Source organism: Lycium ferocissimum, chromosome 7 (assembly GCF_029784015.1).
Source record: "Lycium ferocissimum isolate CSIRO_LF1 chromosome 7, AGI_CSIRO_Lferr_CH_V1, whole genome shotgun sequence".
NCBI classification, from domain to species: Eukaryota; Viridiplantae; Streptophyta; class Magnoliopsida; order Solanales; family Solanaceae; genus Lycium; species Lycium ferocissimum.
This window is the reverse complement of record NC_081348.1, coordinates 44,985,987-45,006,659: the sequence shown is the minus strand read 5'-3', so window position 1 is coordinate 45,006,659 and position 20,673 is coordinate 44,985,987.

The window sequence follows — 20,673 nt, the reverse complement described above, 5'->3', positions numbered from 1 at the left end:
TGTAAATTATTGGAGGAATTTATGAGCTTGCAATTGGTCCCACGGCCACCACTACATATTTGTCACGCAACGGCTCAATGATTTTTTTTGGGGTTAGTCTTCTCATTTTCTTGAGCTAAAATAATGCTTTAGTCGCCTACTTATCTACTGATAGTATTGCAACAACAACAACAGTGTAGTGTGGTATGAGGGGGTGATGTGTATATTTTGAAGGTTAAGAAGTCATTTCTAATGAATTCTCAGCTAGGCTAAAGCATATCAAAATTAAGTATGAAAAGAAAATACAATAGCAAAATCGTGCTAAAAATAAAGGAAAAGTAAGCAATAGCAACAACAAAAATACGGTAACCGAAGTAAAAGAACAACGGGTAGTAATAAAATCTTAGAATAAGATAGTAGGAGAGTAAATAAAATGCTTTCACATAGTAATATATTGTCCATTTCGGATTAAGTTTATACGGTTTTTTCAAAAGGCCTCACACGAATATTCAACACTTTATAAATAATTTTTTAAAATTTTCTACTTTTCGTACATGACTTTGTTCGCAAATCAAACAATATCCTCCTTGAACTAAATTCCACGACCATCAATATTCATCACTAATTCAGAGATTAACTATCTGTCGCCCACATCAACTGAGTAATAATGACCACCAAAGTCAATGGCCCATTGATTATCTTTTTATCTATGAGTCTTTAAAGCTACAAGTAAATGTAGCATATCGGTCTGTAGAACCCCGTAAACAAAATTAAAGTGCTCCAAAATTGATAAACTAGAAATTCTAGCTCACCTCTGTGACCTAGGGGTCAACAAAGTGGGAGAAAAATTATTAAATCTCTAGTTTGAATTCCAGCAGGGATCAAATAAATTAGGTAATTTTTTTTTCTCATATGCCTAAATTTTAATAGATAAAATTACTCGATACTTGTTCTGATGAAAAGTAGCAATATACTCGAGATAATTGAACAGCACTATCATATTAAAAAGAAAAATAATTTTTTTTTAGAATTCAACTTCTTATAAGCATCGTCTTTACCTGTTAAGGCTTGATCAATTAATGTTACTCAGTTTTATTCTTTAATTTAATGAAAAGCTCACAACTTGGAATTTGGGTCCCAAAATGGAGGACATATCATGTCGTGCAACGGTATAGTGCTAGCTGGATTGCAAAACAAAGCTTTTTACAAAAGAAAAGGTGATTGGACAATACTTTTGTTTTATGTAAAAATCAAGTCTTTGGTCGCAATTATAAGATTAAAAAAATGGATTCTTTTAGTTTTACGACAAAAGAAACAAATAGAGGATATGAATTTGTTAGAGTTGATTTAATATTGGGTGGATTATTTGCCAACCGTTTAATCCATTTTTTCCATGTGTATGATAATGTAAGGGGCAAGATCAGAAAAAGAAGTAAAATGGTTACGCAAAGCATTTACCCTCCCAAAAAGTATATGTAAATAATTTGGGTGGTACATATGATCATCAATTCTGGAACTTTCTGAGTGCGCCAATTGTTTTGTATGGATTAGTTAATAAAAAGTAATTGATAGACATAAACTTTGGAAAATCGCTTTCAGTATTAGGATTGAATTTATAAATAAAGAGTTACATACTTGGATAAAAACCTTAAGATGAATAATTAGTTGGTGTGGTAAAAAAGTCTTGATAAGGACAAAAGACGAAAATGGAATGAAGAGAGAGTTGGAAATCCTGTTATGGAAAGGAAATTTTGGAATTACAAAAGATATGAAGGGTAAAAATAGTAAAATTATTGGTCAAATTAAAAGTTTTTACAAATTGAAACAAAAAGAAAAGCGTTTCTTATTGTTTTTAGGACCTTTTACTTTGGGAACGGAGATAAGTTATGCATATATTAGTACTGAAGATATTAATCATGTAAGAAGTAGTTATGTAAAAATTATACAATGTTGAGACTATTTCAAAAGTAAAACAGAAGTTTCTAGTTAGTCAAATTAATCAAAAATCAATGAACCAGATTGAAGGGTAAGTCATGTCATCCAGAGTTTTCTGGACCAGACATTTTCGTTTTGCTTTTCAAAGAAAATAGTAATCAATCGTAGAATCTTTTTAAGCCACAAATGTTACCAATATTTCATAATCAAGAATAGTAGGGAAAATAATCCTAGCAAAATATATAAATTTCAAAGTGACCATTTTCCAATTGCTCCCATCATCATGTATATATATAGTATATAATATAATATAATAGTAGTGTCATATCATTAAATCAAATTATGTAATCAATTCTGCCATATTTTCTAATTTCCTGATAAAGACAAGTTTTTGTTTTCTTTCCTAAAAAAATTTAAAAACATTACATATGATGGTTCTTTTCATATTTTGTAAGATTAATTACTGGCTATCCTCCTTTTAGGAATTGTATATTCCTCTACTATGCGAATCCTTGTTGGTAAAGTGATTAGACTAGGGAATTGTTAATCTTATCACAAACCATTTTAGACACTTATCCAATAATAAAATTAAATGGGCGGGCCAAAGTGATGCTACCAAATTATTTGAAAAACAGCTTAAGACATTTTTTTCCTTTCATTTTACTAATTATGAATGGGACAGTATGTTGTCACATTGTTTGCTGGCTGATGGTCCTGCCAGATAAATTTATCTGGAAGACACACCTAAAACTTGAAAGCACACACAAAAAAAAAAAAAAAAAAAAAAAAAAAGGAGGCCTAAGCCCACAAACTAGGAGTGTACATGGACCGGGTTGGTTCGGATTTTTCAAATACCAAACCAAACCAATTGCGTCGGGTTTTTAAATTCATAAACCAAACCAAACCAAAAAAATTCGGGTTTTTCAACTTCGGGTTTTCTCGGGTTATTCGGTTTTTTCGGGGTTTTTTTTCCGAAAAGTCTTCATACAAAACATATGACTTTTACTTCAAATATTTCTTTAGTCTTTAGTAAGATACAACTATATACTAAGGTGTTTTCTTGAAAATAACACAAAATGTGAGATGGGTGATGGCATCGTATTAAAATATTCAACAAAAAAATAATAAAATCGGTTAAAATAAGTATTGCTAATTAATAAGCCATGAAGAAAACGACTTTAATCTAAATACTAAGTTATGATAAAATAAGTACGGCTAATAAGTATTAATTACATGACAAAGAAAAAATTAAGCTTTGTATTTTTACGCTCTAAACCAATTATGCAATACTAAAGAATAGATATCCAACATTACTGTCATTCCTAGTGTTAGAATTGAATTTCTTTTGTTAGCATTAGTGTTGAGTTGGTTTTGATTTGGACTTTATTTGAGTTATTAACATCTATGGGATATAAAACTTATTGGCATTCAAATTCTAAGTTCAAGCTTAAAATAATATGATAAAAGACAAAAATCTATGAAAAAATTTAAGAAATATTTACAAATTACATTACAAATAAATATTCTTATGTATAAAATACTTTTAAAATTGAATACACGTAATGTCGGTCGGTTTCGTTCGGTTTGACTTTTTTTAGCTAAAACCAAACCCAACCAATTATGGTCGGTTTTTTTTTTTCCAACACCAAACCAAGTCAAACCAAACCACGAGTCGGGTTTTTTTCTCGGTTTGACTCGATTTATCGGTTTGGTGCGGTTTTTCGGTTTGGTTTGTACACCCCTACCACAAACAAATGATATGTAGAACATGTGGTACTTGTTATTATGAGATTTTGGATGATCATTAGCCTATTTCTCTTGGGAATTTTAATGTTTTTAATCAGTCTGTTGGAAAAAAATTCACCCCCTAATCTTAATAGATTGCAAGTATTGTTGGCGTACACTCTTGTGTATATGAAGTATATAATTAGTATATTATATAGTGCTTATATTGACTAAAATTTATAAAAATTAAATTTAAAATTATTTTTATCAAAATATATAACTTTAGCTGAAAATGCAATGAAAAATACTTGTAAAATAGCCTATTAGACGACACCCTCAGTCATAAACAGCCTAAAAGAGGAAAAATCACAATAATGTCTAAGATGTATAATACACCAAATATTAATTTAATTTCCTGTTAAGTTGCTCTATAGTAGATGATAATTGAGTTGGGGTTGTAATGCACCGTCCAAATAGCTAAGCATTACATATAGTTTAGTAATAGAAATAACCAACCTCCCAATATTTGTTTAAATGACCACCTGTCATGAGTCATTTATTCCTTTTATCCATTAAAGTCCAAATATGTAACAATGGCATCTCATCTCCCCTCCTAATTTAATAGTATAGCAAGAAACATCCAATTCGTCTTGAATTAATTTAATGTAGGATAATGATACATTTACCAATTTATTCATTTTATTAGGGACTTAGGGGTCGTTCGATTGCAAATTAAGATAAAAGGATAATGATAGCGAGATTAGATGTGGAATTGTTATATACCGATTTTGGTAGAATTTTTAATTTCAAGATTAGTAATCCCCGTTTGGTGGTATTATTTTCATATATACCACTCTTTATGTGAGATAGCAATTCTGGGTTAAACAACAAAATAACGCAATACTCCTTTTTCAAAGTTTTTCTCTCAAAATCTATTAAGAAAGTCAAAATTAAAATTGAAAATAATTTTTTTTCAAGTTTTATATGGTTTAAACCAAATACATACTCTATATTAACTTTTTATACTCTAATTGTAGTTCATTGAATCAAACATCTATCAGTAAAAAAAAATCTATCATTATTTACGTTACTTTGTATATTATAATCCCGTGATAACTTATTTATAAATCAAGCTATCCCTTAACGTATACTTACCATGGTCTTAAATAATTTGTGGCTTGAAAGATTACCACGTGTTAGGACACCGATGTATATAACGGCGGCCGTGACCAAAATAATGTTCGAGGATACTATTAGGGTTTCTCTAGCAAAAATAGTACACATGTGGGCGGGAAATTATGTTTCATTGTTTCTTGGTGTTAGTGTAGTAAGATTTTCCTTTTTCCTCTTGTTAGATTATTTGGGCGAGAAATATAAGAGGTTAAAGTTGTAATCTTAATATTTTTTCCGTATATATTCATAGCTCAGGTCGAACTTAAACTCACTAACATGATCTTAGACCACATTGAAGAATCAAACTATGACCACATTGAAGAATCAAACTATATATCTCCTTATTACCTCAGTTTTCTTGTAAATATTTATCTAGGAAAGTTGGTATAGTATGTGCATTAAATTCCAACGCATCTGGATCGAGGCACATCTACGATGAATTCTGGATATATTTGGTATGGAGATTGGACCGGTGGATGGATGCTCTAATTTCGTTGAACGCTCAAGAAGGTAATGACTAGTCTTTTTAATGACTAGTCTTTTTAAGCTGAACTGATGAGGTATATATTACTTGTAAATTATAATGATCTCTTATATTTCTTATTTATCACATAATTTTCGGGTCTAGAAAGTTTTAATTGGCCTCCATTTGCATGTTTGCACGATGAATTATACTGGTACGTTTAAAAGATTGCCCTTATGCAAAATTTAGTACTATTAGCAATGAAAAACTTCTAATTTGTTCATCACATATTGCATTTGACCTGGTTGGTTACTTTCTACATTTGACCTGGGCAGTTGTTGGGCCTCCACAAATTTAGCCCAAGGCTATTATCCAAACAAACGACCATTTGGAAGTCCAAAAATTGGATCTTGACCTTAGATATTGCCAAAGTGATCCCGATTTTCAGATCACTTTTTAAGTATACATGTAGTGTGTATAAATTTGCAACCCTATGCACTTCTGAACAAGCTCTAACCTGCATTATGTGCACTTCTGAACAAGTTCTAACATGCATCATGTGAAGTTAGGCTTTATAAGCGTATAACTTCAGACAAAATATCTAAAGTTTCATATGACTCAAGTTTAGGCACACATGTCTGAAGTTCAGTCAAACCTAACTTCAGACCTTTTTAGGTTTGGCAAACCCGAACTTTAAACAGTGCATGCATGAAGTGTTCCGAAGTGGAAAATGTACAGAAAAAAATATTTTTTCCTTAAATATGTTGCTGAATAGTATTCCAAGTTTTATTCTGGCATCTAAATTCCTTAGCAGCCAAAGCTAGCTGAATACTCTCGTACAGTACTAACTCAAAATTCAATGATAGAGACAAGTCTAGACACAAATTAAACAAAACCGAATGTGTGCGTATAACCAGTAAGAAAATACTATATAGTTCAATTGGCATCCTAACTAAGCAAGGCTCTTCTAAGTTCTAATGGAATCTTTTTCATGGTCAAGCACGTCAATTTTTCTTTATATAATGGATGATAGCCAGATCAAAGATTTCTCATCTAAAAATATAAACTGTTAAAGAAAGTATACTTTAGTTTACTAATTAAATCTTCGACTCATACAAACTACACCTTTGTGATAATTGATTTAGTGTAACTTGGTTTGTACAATATTACATTCACTATTCTTTTGTGATAATTGGTTTATAGTACTCCTTGTGACAGTTGATAATGAACTAATGAACTTGGAGTATATATAAATTGTTCAACTTAGATTCAAGAGAAACTAAGCGTGGAAATAATAAAAGAAAACAACCGTTCTCCTTGTTCTACATCATTGTTCCCAATTGGCAAAATCTGTCAAATAAGATGAATGTATAGTAGTTGTCAAGGGTTTATATTGGAATGCGACATGTCAAACGAACACTGTTCCACTGGGGAAAAACGAGTACATATTTATGTTCCTACATGACACGCTTAGCTGGAGACACGAGTAACCACATCGACCATTGATCAAAAGCAATCCAATGTGTGGCTTAGTAAGGACATCAAATTAGCAATCAGTCAAAAAAGGAAATTAAATTACCTCGTATAATTAGTTACCGATTGAATAGGAGGAGTGATTCTATAATTGTTACATATACAGTCAAACCTCTTTATAATTGTCATTCGTTATAACAACATTTCACTATAACGACCTGATTTTCTCCGGAATCCATTTTTCATGTTATATTTTACTTTTCTATAACATCATTCTACCAATAACGGCAGTGGCATTCATTATAGGGGTACACTCTTTGTAAAATTACCGCTCTATAAAAGCCATACTCAAATATTGTGTAATAATATTTTGGAACAAATATATTATGTATAAAAATAACATAGTAAAATTCTTATGGTAATAATCAAGTAAAAACTATTAAATTCCTTTTTCTTTGAAAAATTGGACAAAATCCTCCGTCAATTCAAGCGTTATATTAGCACTAAGAGACTAGAATTTACGAAACAACCTACAATTGTAGAATTCTTACGTCAAACTTGAAGTATTTAAATTTTCAATTAATTTTAAAGGCATATGTTTTTTAGATTTTAACTCTTTATCGGTACTGTACAACTAGTTATGGATTTATTAGTGGCTTCAATTTTTAATTAATGGAATATGAAAATCAATTGAGATTTTAGAATTAACAAGTTTTTTGTTTTCGTTTATAACATAAAAAGTACAGGAAAAAAATTGCGTAGTTTTGTTTATAATAGCTAAATGAGATGCAAACATGAAATGCCAGTATATATACATAACAACACTTCACTATAGCAACTATGAAATTTTTCGGACAAACGCTGCCATTATTGAGAGGTTTGACTGTAGTTTATTTATCGCTCTCTTGTGAAAAAATATTACTCATATATAAAAAGGTAGTCTGGGGCACAAAACATTCTGTGTTCATGTAGATTCAAGGAAGGTTCGCACCCAAAAGGGTAATATATGGACAATCTACTCTGACTAAAGCATCTGATTCTATAGTTCAAACCCGGGACTTATACATCACATATATGGAAAGTTGGAAAGAATTAACTTTACCTTTTGTTCAAAACTCCCGTTCGATAAAAATTAGTATACAACTGTAGAAAATTATTGAATCATAAAACTGATCTCCTCCCCATCGAAATAACACAAACTTTTTGACGTCCAAATTTCAAATACTAAAGTTAGACATGCTTAATTCATAAAATCCATGAGTTATGCCATAGTACACAGCGAGGAAATTACGTACACAACTTTCACAGAACCCAAAACTCAACAGAGACAAATCTAGACACAAAAAGAAGGAATATGCTCAAAATTTCCAATGACCACTACTGACATGTCTTTAAATAGTTAATAATAGACAACGGAATTCTAAAAGTTAATGTTTAGCTAGTGTTTTTTTTTATTTCTCTTATGAGCCAAATTTCTAGAAAATAGTCACCCCTAATTAACAAAACGAGAGGCTTGTATCTATACATATGCATGTTTGAGACAGTACTTGCTTGTTTGCTAAGGTAAAAGAAAAAGGGAAGGAAATGTTTCATTCTATTGCACCCAAAAGAAGTTGGTTCAATAATCAAAGGTCTAAACTTAAATTGGAAAAGTAAAATTCAACCTTATGCAATGCAAATGGTAAGAAATTGATGAAGGCTGATAGCCCGATACCAACCTACTTAAACTGGCCAAGTCATGCATGGCTTTTTCGACATTTTCGATTTGAGTTTAAGTTTTATGCATTTTACACAATCAAATCACTTATATAATACTTAGTAAACCTCTTCAACAAGTACTAATCAGAAACTTTAATTGCTTCATTGTTTTTCTATTTTTCTTTCCTTCTAATTTATTCCAAATTTAACAGCAGCAAAGTTTGATGCTTTTATACAAAATATTATAGCCACAGCTGAGAGGAGAGGTGTAGTGAGATGTTGAGATTTTTTCATCCTTAATAAGAAACTGAGCTCGAAAATTTTGGAATTGAGTGTTTTGCCGATACTATGGACGTACCAATGCGAATCGAATTAGTTGGGACTAGGGTCAGTAAGTTTTGATACTGGATAATTAAATCGAAATAAGAAAATTACACTGAACCGTTTTTTCTTTATTTGCTTTTCCATATCTATATTATAATGAACAATAAGCTCAATTGCAAACACCGAAATACATAGAGACAAAAATACATAAGCAAATACATACAAGGAGAGTGAAAAAACCTTATTTCACCCATAGATCATTCTTTTATAGACAAAATATTAATCTTCTTGAAAATAGAAGAGTTATTGCTTGCTCAGGCGACTAGTAGCTTGTTTGGCCAAACTGGTGCGGGAATCAACTTAGTTTGAGAGATATATTATTTTACCAAAAACTTGGTCAAACACCTTCATCTTTTTAAATAAGTACTTATTTTTTAAAGTAAGCACGTTTAGACTTTTAGAAACTGGGCTAAGCAAGTTGTAATACTCTATACACATCCATGGGACCGTGGCACACATTAAGCTTTGGCATGCAATGCAGGATATTTGACATTACCTTAATTTCTCCTCTTAACCATAAAAGAACCTCAAGAGAAGAAGAACTAGCTAGTACATTATAAAGATTCTTGAAGATAGCTACCCTGAGGTCTTTTTATCATCCCCATCTTGACCTTCTGCTCCATCTTCTTCTTTAATAGTTTCAAGCTTTGGAGAATGAGAAATCTTTTTTGGAGAAACAACAAGTGATGGTGCCACTTCAATCCATGGCTTCATATTAATCACCATCTTCTTCTCCATTATATATATATATAAATGGTCACACACAAAATTCAACCCCAAGAGAAAGAGAGTGATCAATATTGAAGATTTTTAGGAGTTGAAAGTGCTTTGTAGTGATTTAATTAAGTAAGAAAAGTAAAAGGTTGGAGGGCTTAAATAGGGAGTATATTTTTTGAATGAGAAAAATATCAAGAACTCTATGAAGTGAACGGGCGGCGTTATGCAACTCCACGTGTGTAGAATGCTATAAATGAATCTAAAAGCAAAGAGGAGCCACTAAAAAAGCGAAAGCTTGTCTTCTTTTGAATTATTTGTGTGACCCATGTCATTAGTTTCCTAGAAATTTACCACTAAATTTCATTTAGACGTTCAGACGTTAAGCATCTGAACACATGTAACGCGACTATATATATATATTAAGACAAAAAATATCTTTTGATTTTGTGTTTTCCCTTAATTTGCGTAGTCATGTTAGATAGTTGGAACTGTTTCTATTCTTTCTTCTTTTCTTCCATCAAAGAAAACAACATTCACGGCTCAAATTCTACTCCGTACGTACTAATACTAATCAGTAGCGTTTTGGTGCCATTTGGCAGTGGAATTGGTTGTCGCTGTATTTTCGATTTGCACTACGCCCTCAGTCCCAGTTTATTTGAAGGTTGACCAGTTTGGGAGTCAAACAACTTTTTTTTTTTACTTAATTTTAAACATAGATTTTTCGAGTATTATATAATAAAATTTATATATCTGAAAACCACATAAAAAATACTATAAATCTGCATAATTAATAATTTACAATATATGAAAATAGTTGGAGAAAATCATAGTCAAAGAAAAAGTTGTTTGACTCTCAAACTGGTCAACCTTCAAACAAATTGGGATTGAAGGAGTAATTAATTACTTGCCACGAAGCGAAAAAGATGATTATTATTCATAAAATGCATATGAGTATTGACAGTGTAACGCAATCATATTATTTGAAGAGTATTACAATTAAGTAATTACTATGTAATGACATATGTTTGTACAAATATTTATATCCTTTATAATCAGATTACATTCTTTAATCATAATAAGTTGATATAAACAACGAGTGCAAATTTACTTTCCATGTCGACACACATCAAATCCTCTCCATTGATTATTTCGTTTCAAACTTCTCAAACATAATAGCTGATGGAATACAGGCATAAACAACGGAAACAAATAGCCAGGATCAAACTTGCATGTAATATAGACAACAGATAATCAAGATTTTAATCAAACATAAAATCGATACTTATCTCTTGAAGCGTGAATGCTACCACAAATCTAGCCTTCAAGCATCAGCAAAAACCATCCAGACGATCATCATCCAATTCCATAACCTGAATAATATCTGAATCTGTGAAATTGATGTGGGCAAATTTCTAAGGAAAAAGTGTAGAAACTTCTATTCACCGTTGCCTCCTTATGGAATAAGACCCTTTATATAAGTACCGGCTTTAGGGTTTAAACCCTTTTCCCAAACCTACTAGGTCTTTCTTTTCCACCAAGAAATCAGATTCCATTTAATTCTTTTTTATTCGAGCGCAACAGGAGCCACATAATATAATTAACGAGGCTTCCTATTATGGAATTAATCCTACCATAATAAATTACAAATTATTCCACTAAAAAATCGTAACTGCACTCTTCAGTTCAATTTCGAAATATTTCATTAAATCTTATTTAACTCCCCATGTTAAGATTACAAATACCAATCAATTAAATTAAATTACTGACAATTTAATTCATTGACTAATTAAATCCTTAATATTTCCGCTTAACTTATTTCATGTGACGGATACAAAATCCACATGCAGGGTTTTCACATGAGACTTATAAGCATGCATAAAGGGGTATCACCAATCTCAAAGTCGAGATATGGATTCTATCAACTAATTATTATTTCACAAATGTATTTTGTCATTATCCAATTTACCAAGAATATATAGACCCGCAATTGAGTCGTACCTTTTAATAAATCAAAATAATGAACAAATCACATTGATCGTAATAATTATATCAAGATTAAGAGTATAAGTACATTTAATGAACTAGAGAAGTTGTTTTATATATTCAGTACAAAAACACTTATCTCTCTACTTGGTCCGTTCAATACATATAAAATGTACTAGCACAAGAAGACGGAACTATACCTTTCCCATAATGAAGATACATTAAATTTAATCTTGTGCTACAATGATACCGATGGCTTTGTCCAATTCCATCTTAGATTGTGAACATAAACTTTATACTTATAAGAACCAATGATTTAATCTTCCGTATATAAGCTAAACTCTATATACTAAATCATCTACTTTATTAGTGAAGGACACACATACTAGTACATGACCTATTTAACTCTTTATTAAAAATTGAATAAATAATTGTTTTATGATAAATACTATATCAAACACATGATTAATAGTATATATTCCAACAATCTCCCACTTAGACGTTTAACCATGACAATCTTTAGAATATACCACATGTAAATACATATTTTATGGTATATACCCCAACAATAGCATCTGTTTATGTTGGATGACTTTATCTTTTCTCCTAACAAACTTATTAAACCAGAGTTAGATTGGACGGTATCCCTAGATAAAGCAAATCCAAAAATTAGCTTTTGAGATAAGGCTAACATACGAGATGATATACGAGACAATAACATATCCTCTTAATAAGATGTGGAACAACCTAACTAATGTAATCTAAACCCTTTGAGTTAGCTGACTAAAAGTAGTTGATAAAAATTAATTGCTAAAAAATAATTTTAGATATTGAAGTTGAATTTAAAAATAGATAGTTACAAGTATTTGATATAAGTGCTAAAATTGATAATAAGCTGTTAGTGTGTTCGGTAAAATATGTTGATAAAATCATAGTATTCGGTCAAACTAAAAGAATTTATAAGTTGTAAAATCATAAATTAGGAGTAATTAATTTGTGACGGTTGCGATCCAAGTCCATGTTACGTGTTGTCCGCTTTGAGCCTAGATTTGTATGGATTTGTCCTTTAGGCTACTCCACATCCAGCCCCAAATTCACCTAAAGTGTCATGTGTACCTCATCTTCAGAAGTTTGTTAGCCTAGAACTTAATATTTTTACATTATTAATATATAGAACTTAAACTATTAATCAGTACGTGGAGATTCATATAAGCGAATGTTTTAAAAACATAACAGATGAGACCATTATGACAGATTGTTCCCAACCATATCCAATACATAGAGACACAAAGCGCTCACATATATATACACACAAAAGGAAAGTGAAGAATCCAGTCACAGATTCATTCCATTATATATACAAACTCATATGAAGATATAAAAGTTCACATTACTCTAACAACTAATACAACTAACACCCGTCTTCCCCTTTACCAAAAAAAACTTAAAGGGAAGAACAAACACTAGAGAGATTCTTGAAGAAAGCTGATTAAAATGAAAGATCTTTATCATCTTCATTTTTCTCTTCAGCTCGATTATCTTCTTCTTTGATTGTCTCAAGCTTTGGAGAATGAGAAATCTTCGTTGGGAAAACAAGAAGTGGTGGTGCAACTTCAATCCATGGCTTCCTATTCACCATCTTATTAGCCATTCTCACACTATAACATGGCAAACCAGAGATATAAAATTCAACCAAGGTAGACATAATTGACTCTCTTTTTCTCCTTAAAAAGAAGGGAGAGAGAAAGAATAATAGTAATAAATTTAAAACGAACTTTAAATTAGAGCTTGCTGATATGTTTTTAGGAAGAAAAAAACGGTTTGAGGGCTTAAATAGGAAAAGAAATTAGAAGATACACTGAATGAGAAAATATCAAGCACGGTAATGGAGTGAATATTGGACGGCTTTATGCAATTCCACGTGTGTAGAATGCCATAAATGAATCAGAAAACACTAGAAAGCAAAAGCTTGGCTTGTTCTGAATGATTGCTGCAGCTAAACACCTATCACTTTCTTAGTAAAGGGGTCTCTGATTGAAATGTCAAACGCCGACTTTGTCGAGAAATGGTATCTATCTGGTCACAAGTGTATACTTAGTCAGCAATAAAATATAATTGATTGCAAATTTAAGGGACTATCAATGAGTTAACTTGCATCCATTTTGACAACTCTACTAGAACAATAGCACATGGATCGAATAGCTTTATATGCTTAAATTTAGACAGATGAGAATGAAATTGCGTTAATGCATGACTATTCGTTTGTAGAAGCTAAGGCACTAAAAGAAGCTGATGCAAAAAGAAAAACATTCAAGTCGTGATGCCAAAAGAAACAAACTAGACGAGGGAAAAATATCATGTTTCTCCATGCAGTTGAGGATGGAAGTCGTATCACGTATGTATGATTAAATAAAGCAGAGTCGATTTTAGAGAAGTCTATGCACCCTCTTCTTGAAGCAATTTCTATTTTGGTGCCATTTGGCAATGGAAGTACATTTGTTTGGCTCCAGTTTTAGTTATATCTACTCAATGAGTTAATGTTTCAAGAATTGGAGAAGCAAATGCATAGACCAAAGAACTGGCCCATAAAGTTGGAATTAACAGGTGTTGTTTCATACTGTCTATTTCCTTGAAAAGAGAGTTACCCCACTTCATATTTGGACGGTCATTCTTTAATTGTTGAAAATAAACAATGGAATCTCTTTGGGACATGCATTAAGATTGACAAGAAAGTATGCATGGAAAGTGTAGGAAATCAATCCGTGCCTTGTATTGATGTATCAAAGTTATTATATACAAAGTAGGTATCCCTAATTAGAATGATACTAGCCTAAATTACAGGACCTGATTACAATACATAAGGAAGGAATATTTACAATATTTATACTATTACATAGTCTATCACACCCCCCGTCGAAGCGGGAGGTTGTCGTACGCTTAGATCGTCCCGAAATCATCAAAGAGCACGCGCGGAAGACCTTTAGTGAAGATATCGCGATCCGGGTAGCGGGACGGGACGTGAAGGACACGAACTTCTCCACGGGCAACTTTCTCACGTACGAAATGTATGTCCATCTCAATATGTTTAGTGCGTTGGTCGAATCGGATTACGATAGGTATATGGCACTAACATTATCCTGATAGACTAATGTGGGCGGCCAAGATTGGACAACGGAGCTCCGAGAAGGTTGCGAAGCCGACGGGACTCGGATACTACATTAGCAACGCCACGGTATTCGGCCTCGGCACTCGATTTAGACATAGTAGGTTGCCGTTTGGATGACCGGAGGGAGGAGGAGGTTATCGGCAGGAAGACACGGTAACCGGATGTGGAGCGGCGAGTGTGGGACAACCGCTGATACTGCGTCGGTATAAGATACAAGAGAGGCAATGGAGGACTTGTACAGATGGAGACCAAAGTCAATAGTACCTTGAATGTATCGGACTATGCGTTTAAGAGCATGCATATGGGCAACCTTAGGATCATGCATGTGTGAAGGCATCTTGTTGAACCGCATAGGAGATGTCTGGTCGTGTGAATGTAAGTGTATGTGTGGCCGGCCAACTTACGATATTGGGTGGGATCATCGCAAGGAGGGCGGCCGTGGCACCAAGTTTGGCTTTGGTGTCGGCCGGTGTACGGCGGGCTTACGAGCGATCATGCCCGCACGCTCTATAATGTCTGCTGCATAATTTTTCGAGAGAGAAACATGCGGGTGTGAAGTCCGGTAACGACGATACCCGAAAATAGGCGGAGAGGCCCCAAATCCTTCATAGCAAATTCGGACTAGCGGGAGACATGATGGATTTCCGGAGAGAGCATCGAGAGGGAAGGCGCGAGAATAATATCATCAACATATAGCGAGAATGTAAGCAATGTCGAACCTCGACAATAAATAAGAGAGAGTGATCGGATCTGCTATGTGAAAAACCAATGGTGGAGACATAGTGCACGCAAAGCGTTGGAACCGCACGGGAGCTTGCTTAGGCGGTACAACGATTTCTTCGAGAGACGGACATGATGGGGATGTGGGTCCTTAAACCCAATAGGTGATGCATATAAACGGTCCTCATTAAGATTACCGTGTAGGAAAGCATTCTTGACATCCAAGTGATGAATGGGCCAAGAGTGTGTAAGTGCGATGCTCGAGGAACGGTGCGAATAGTAGCCGGCTTGACGACGGCGGATGAAGGTCTCGTCGCGATCAACTCCGACTTTGTTGAGACCGCCATCACGGACAAGACGGGCTTTGTGCCTGCGAAAAGAACCATCGAATTCTTTTTATGACGAAAAATCCACATAGAACGAATAAGATTCACGTCGAGGGGGACGTGGAACCAACTCCCGCGTCTTATTATTAATTAGAGCATTATATTCATCAACCATGGCGCTTTCAATTGTGGTCATTTAGAGCGTTGACGGGATTTCGCGGGAGAGGCGAGATGGAGAGAGGGGTGGAAGTATTTAAGTTGAAAGGTTGTTTGGGTTTGAAAATCCCCGCGTTGGCCTCTAGTAACCATGCGGGAGGCGCCGGCGATGACCGCGAGTGGGTGGTAGGGCTGGCACGGCGATCACGGGGGGGGCGGGGGGGAGGGACGGGCGGGCCGTGGCCCTTTGGTGGGGCCGGCGATCGCGGGTGGGCGATGGGGGAGGGGGTGGAAGCGTGTCCCCGGTGCGGGGAGCGGTGGAGGGTGGACGAGGAACGACGGGAGGAGCGGTGGAGATAGAAAATGCAAGGTATGGGGAAATGCCATGGTCCCAAGAATTCATAGGACGTTGGGGAGGGAGTGCAATTTGGAGAAGGAAATTGAGTTTCGTCAAAGAGGACACGAGTGAGATGATGATTTTGTTGGTGGACAAATCATAACACTTATATCTCATGATTCAACGGATAGCCCCGAAAAAACACACGGGGTGGATCTTGCTTGTAACTTATGAATAGTCGTAGATGGGAAAAGTGGATAGCATAGACACCCAAAAACCGGAGATGAGAATAGGAGGGGGTTCGTTGATAGAGAACTTGGGTTGGTGATTTATGCCTAAGGACTTTAGTGGGAAGTATATTGAGAGGTAGGTGGCCATTTGGAGAGCATGATGCCAAAAAGAGGGGGGACGGAGGAGTGGACAAGAAGAGTGCGCACTATGTTGTTAATGGATTTAATTTTTCGTTCCGCTTTGCCATTTTGAGGGGATGTATGGGGGCAAGAAAATCGAAAATTTATACCATTGGAGGCGCAAAAAGATTGAAATTGCCCATTTGCGAATCCCGCCCATTGTCACATTGAATGTTTTTAATGTCTCTTTCGAATTGAGTCCGTATTAATGCCTTAAAAGATAGAAAGATAGAATACACTTGGGACTTGTTAGAGATAGGAAAAGTCCAAAGAAAATTACTATAATCATCAAGAAAGAAAACATAATAGCGGTGCCCATTAGAACTTAAAATGAGATGTCCATAAATCGCTATGAATAATGTCAAACGGCATAGTAGTAAACGACAACGAATCGAGAAAATGGCAATTTAACATGTTTCCCCAAAGGACAAGAGGTGCAAAAGAAGTACGGCCCTATTACATTCAATTAAGGCATTACTACGAAGAGAACTAAGGATAGCTTTTCCGGATGGCCGAGGCGGGAATGCCACAAGCCTAGGTGATGCGGCAAGGAAGGTGGATGGTGGAGTGGACTATTCGCAGGCATTGAGAGGATACAATTCCCGGTGCTCTCCGTCTCGTTAGGCGGCTCCCGTCGGTAAATCCTTCACGGAAAACCCGAGAGGATCAAACTCGACAGAAACATTATTATCCTTAGTGAATTTACGTACGGAAACAAGGTTTTTGATGAGTTTTGGAGCATGCAAGACATTGCGGAGACGTAATTGAGCATTAGGTGGGGAAGGGATGTATGACCATAGCCTCGAATTGGAATAGTGCTACCATTACCAACAATGATTCCGGTAATTATTGCTCAAATTAAAATAAGACGTGAGAGTACACGAGTTGGCGTCATGTGAGAAATCGCCCGGTGTCCGTGTACCAATTGTCATGGGTTGATGCAAGGATAAGTATGCGTGCATTTTGCCTCCACGTCGTCGAGTGTACCCCCCGAGTTGGGAGGAACGTGCATGGAATAAAGCCGCCGAGGCCGAGGACCGCGCCAAGAATGCGGCCGCCGGGCGCGACGTGGCGGGTCGGCGCACCTGTCTCGTCGGGTACGGCGAGGGCGGATGGCCCGCGGGGGCGGCCGGGCGGGCCGGTATAGCCCCTCGCTTTGGTGGCGCTGTCCCGTCGGCCACGCTGGCCACCGCGCGTCCCGGCTGCCGTCGGCCGCGGCCTTGCTTCCGCGGTTGGCGTTGTTGTTGTTATTTTTGCCCGCATTGGGTTAGAATTCTGCGCCACGATTATTATCACGTCGGTTAGCGGAATTATTGTGACCGCCGAGGTGGTGGAGGGAGTGTCATTATCAACAAGTAAGAGCGCGGGGTTGGAATCGCGGGCACGTTCCTTGGCGACCGCATCTTGCTTGAGTACGGGCACACTTCGGAGAAAGAAGGCAAGACATCTTTCGTTGAATGGTGGTGACAAAGTGTGCGTACGTCTCCGCAGTTCCGGCGAGGTCGCAAGACCGGACGTTGATCGGACACCGGCGACCCGACGTTGGCAAGTCGATCCGCGAGAGACTCGAGCCTATTGTAATAGGCCATAACCGAGCCGAAGTCGGCCATTTTTGTGGTGGTGAATTCGGTTTCAAGGTACGCCGCGTGAGTGTTTGTTATCTTGGAAAAGTTGAGCAACTCGATTCCAAGCCTTCTCGGAACATCATCCGGGCCACGAGAATAGAGGTAAGAATATCATGGGAGACGGTGGCGTATATCCATTGAAGGACCACCGCGTCTAAAGGCGTTTCCGGAGGCGGAAGGTTAGCCGCCTTTGTTGCGTCGTACGCGGTGAGTTCGGCGGTGTCGGTGGGTGGTATGATGTGCTCGAGTACGGAGTGAACGCGGGCTAGGACTTTGAATAGGGTTGCCCGTTCGTGATAATGGCCGGTTTCCATGTCTGAGTGATTGGGATTAAGGATTTCACATTCGTGACGGTTAAAGCGAATGGAAATTTTTGTTGTCGCCATGGGAGGAGAAGAGGAAGGAGGAAGGGGACGGCCAGGTTAGGGTTGAAAGAGAAAGAGAGAGGTGGACGGCTAGGGTTTGGGAAGGAAACCTAGTCTGATACCATGTAGGAAATCAATCCGTGCCTTGTATTGATGTATCAAAGTTATTATATACAAAGTAGGTATCCCTAATTAGAATGATACTAGCCTAAATTACAGGACCTGATTACAATACATAAGGAAGGGAATATTTACAATATTTATACTATTACATAGTCTATCAGAAAGAGATTTCGCAAATTAGATCCGAAAACCTTATGCGGAGATTAAAGCTAAAGTTCAAAGGAGGATAAGAGAGTAGGATTTTTCAAAGGATTAACAGTTTATGATATGCACGGATTGGTGAGGAATTAGTTTAAAACTTCAAAAATGAAGGTCAATATCAATAAAAACTAAGGCATTTGGACGTGATTTCTTTCTTTTCTTTTGAAAAATAAAGTTGACAAAGAGTTTAATTTATATACACAAACAATGTAAAAGATTTTTGCACTATCATATAATTTTGAGATAATGGTAAAAAACACACACACGAATTATCATTTTTCTAGCGAGTTTCATACCCCTAACTGTCAGTTGTTCCCTTTCCATACCTGAACTTAGGGGTGTGCATGGACCGGGTTGGTTCGGATTTTTTAAACGCCAAACCAAACCAATTGCGTCGGGTTTTTAAATTTATACACCAAACCAAACCAATAAAATTCGGGTTTTTCAACCTCGGGTTTTCTCGGGTTATTCGGTTTTCTCGGTTTTTCGGGTTTTTTCGGAATAGTCTTGATACAAAACATATAACTTTTACTTCAAATATTTCTTTAGTTCTAGTAAGATATATTTGTATAATTAAGGTGTTTCTTAAGAAAATAACACAAAATGTGAGAAGAGTGATGACATTCTATTAAAATATTCAACAAAAGCTAATAAATTCGGTCAAAATAAATATTGCTAATTAACAAGCCATAAAGAAAATGACCATAATCTAAAAATACTAAGCCATGCTAAAATAAGTAGGGCTAATAAGTATTAATTACATGACAAAGAAATAAAACTTAAGTTATGTTTTTTCACTCTCTAAATAAATTATGCAAACCGAAGAATAGATATCCAACATTATTGTCATTCCTAGTGGTAAATTGAATTTCTTTTGTTAGCATTAGTATTGAGTTAGTTTTGGTTTGGACTTTATTTGAGTTGGACTTTATTTGAGTTACTAACATCCATAGGATATAAAACTTATTGACATTCAAAACTGAAGTTCAAGCTTGAATAATATGATAATAGTTAAAGAACTACGAAAAAATTTAAGAAATATTTATAAATTACATTACAAGTAAATATTTTTATGTATAAAATATTTTAAAATTTGAATACATGTAATGTCGGGTTGGTTTGGTTCGGTTCGACTTTTTTAGTTAAAACCAAACCAAACCAATTATGGTCGGGTTTTTTTTTTCCAACACCAAACCAAGTCAAACCAAACCACTAGTCGGGTTTTTTTCTCGGTTTGACTCGGTTTATCGGTTTGGTGCGGTTTGTCGGTTTACTTGTACACCCCTACCTGAACTATATATTACCATCTATGTATTAAAACACACCGCATTTATTAGTCGTTCCTTTTCCTACAAATTCACTATTTATTTTTTCTAACTAGTATATATAGAGATTATATATTGATTATACTCGATTTTACACATATTATATATGAATTATATATATGTAATATAGCCACCAGCATTTATTTAGTTTAAACGGTTAAGTGAGCGAGCAGTTAGATATTTTAAAGAATTGAGCTTTTCCTAACAGATTCTGGCTGCCAATTAGTAAATCTGATGAGCTCACATTATTCATTTGGCCTATTGTTGCTAGTACAAAATAGGGAAAATTATAGCAAAACATCATTCGGTCATCTAATTTACAAAATATGTGCATAGTGTATAGATAGTGTATAATTTATTTTAAATATACATATACTATACATACCTAT